The 2,500-nt window shown below is 43.6% G+C and overlaps 1 non-coding gene across 1 annotated transcript in view; it reads right to left on the reverse strand.

Moving 5' to 3' along the window:
* LOC146446369 (small subunit ribosomal RNA) overlaps nucleotides 1-189 on the reverse strand; it is a 1,800-nt gene extending 1,611 nt beyond the window's left edge. Inside the window, exon 1 of the ribosomal RNA XR_014862746.1 lies at nucleotides 1-189. This exon is cut by the window's left edge and continues 1,611 nt beyond it. This is a non-coding gene — a ribosomal RNA (small subunit ribosomal RNA).
* Nucleotides 190-2,500: the final 2,311 nt, after the last annotated feature.

Raw genomic sequence — 2,500 nt, forward strand, 5'->3', positions numbered from 1 at the left:
AAGTCGGGACTTTTCGCATGTATTAGCTCTAGAATTACTACGGTTATCCAAGTAGTAATGGTACAATCAAATAAACGATAACTGATTTAATGAGCCATTCGCAGTTTCACAGTACAAGTGCTTATACTTAGACATGCATGGCTTAATCTTTGAGACAAGCATATGACTACTGGCAGGATCAACCAGGTAACTATCCACCGCAGGGAACAGAAGTTCCTTGCTAAGCGGCCCCCCTCCGCAGAGGGAGAGCAAGCTTTCTTAGATTTTGCCTCCACGGGGGGAACCCATGAGCCAAACGGACCACACGGTCCCTCGGTCAAGGGAAACCCCGTCTTGTTTGCCACGTCTTTCTCACAACTGGACCCGTGCACAGTTCAGGCATACCTGTCAGACTCGCCAAGCGAGCTGAAGGAAGGCAAGAAAAGTGCTTCTGCGAAGGAAAATATCCTCCTGCTCTTTTGTCTCTATCATTAGCCAAAGGCTAGCGTACACAACTTCCATCTACACTCTGCCTGCCACTACAGTGACAATGCTTTCGGGCATCATCTTTTCCCTCCTTCGAAAGGAAAGCTACAAGCCCAACTTTCCTTGCCCGTTAGTCAATTCTGCCCTCTATTTCTCCGCCTTGCCGCCGTGGAACATAAGGGACAGGGTTTACTAGCCAGCTCCTCTCGGAACCTTTGCGACCAACCTGCCCACACTATAACCCCCAAACGCTAATAAGGAGACTGCATGATATGGTAGACAGAAAATAAAAACGCGAAAAAAATGAAATTTTGAAAATCGAACCCACAACCAGCCAAATCGTTTGTAAGTCATGCCAAATGACTGGTGACATCTTAAAAACCCATTGAAGCCACAACATCCCATAATTTCACGCTTTTAAAGATTTGTCACTATACGCACTGTAAGTACCTCACTAATTCTCACCTCAGATTTTACGGGAACATGTTCAAATTTTAACACGCCTCTCAGCACGACCAATTACATTAAAATTCATCGCAAAAGTCAGAATTCTCCAATTTTTGAAAAATTCACTATATTCACTGTAAGTACCTCGCTAGACAGTGGAGACCTCAGATTTTACGGGAACATGATCAACTTTCGACACACCTCTCAGCACGAGCAGTTACATAGAAATCCATCAGGAAAGTCGTGCTGTGAAGAGGTCTTTCGACTAAGAAAAATGGTGGTGTGAGGAGGAGTCACCTAAATCAGAGAAAAATACTCTTATAGGAGACTGCTACGAAAGACATTTCTGAGTCCACTGGCCCTAGTCCCCTAATAAGTGTATTTCTGTTTGTTTTAAGAAGGTCCTCCTGACATCACCAATCTTCTGTCTTCAATCCTAACCCCAACGTTAACCCTAACGCTAACCCTAACCCTACCTCCCTCAGGGGCAGTTCTATGGTTATGATCCCACGGTAGGCAGAAAAACTATCCCAATCTAGGTTTTCTTGTATGCTGACTCCATTTTAAATGCTTTTACTTGAGTCTGACAAAGGCAAAGCCAAATACTCACCCCTATATGGACGGGGAAGCAAAGTGCGGATTTTGGTAGGTCGGCATTTTCAATCAGGAATGTTGCCATTCGAAAGAGCGTCCAAAAAAACTTGGTTGGGACACATTTATTTTAGAAATTAGCGACCTAACCAGAAGTGCACTTTTTGGTGGGCCTACCCTACCCCCCTCAGGAGCAGTTCTATGGTTATAATACCACGGAAGGCACAAAACCTATCCCAAACTAGGTTTTCTTGTATGCTGATTCCATTTTCAATGTGTTTCCTTGACTCTGACGAAAGCAAAGCCAAATACTCACCCCTATATGGACGGGGAAGCAAAGTGCGGATTTTGGTAGGTCGGCATTTTCAATCAGGAATGTTGCCATTCGAAAGAGCGTCCAAAAAAACTTGGTTGGGACACATTTATTTTAGAAATTAGCGACCTAACCAGAAGTGCACTTTTTGGTGGGCCTACCCTACCCCCCTCAGGAGCAGTTCTATGGTTATAATACCACGGAAGGCACAAAACCTATCCCAAACTAGGTTTTCTTGTATGCTGATTCCATTTTCAATGTGTTTCCTTGACTCTGACGGAAGCAAAGTCAAATACTCACCTCTATATGGACGGGGAAGCAAAGTGCGGATTTTGGTAGGTCGCCATTTTCAATCGGGAATGTTGCCATTCGAAAGAGCGTCTAAAAGAACTTGGCTGGAACACATTTTTGCTATAAATTGTTGACCTAAGTATATAAGCAAGTATATAAGCAAATACTCGTTACATAGCATAAATAGCCTCTAAACACCCGAAAAACCTCTCCAAATATCATTTAAACCTTTTTCCTAACCCTAACACTTACCCTAACCCTAACCCTAACCCCATTTCAAACCCTAATTCTAAGTCAGAGGTCCTCCTCACACCACCAATTTTTTTGGTAGGTCAAAAGACCTCCCCACACCACAGAATTTTCGAAGTCGAGGTCCTTCTCATACCAAACAAT

This window comes from Pavona decussata, unplaced genomic scaffold (genome assembly GCF_977016875.1).
Source record: "Pavona decussata unplaced genomic scaffold, jaPavDecu1.1 SCAFFOLD_3632, whole genome shotgun sequence".
Taxonomy (NCBI): domain Eukaryota; kingdom Metazoa; phylum Cnidaria; class Anthozoa; order Scleractinia; family Agariciidae; genus Pavona; species Pavona decussata.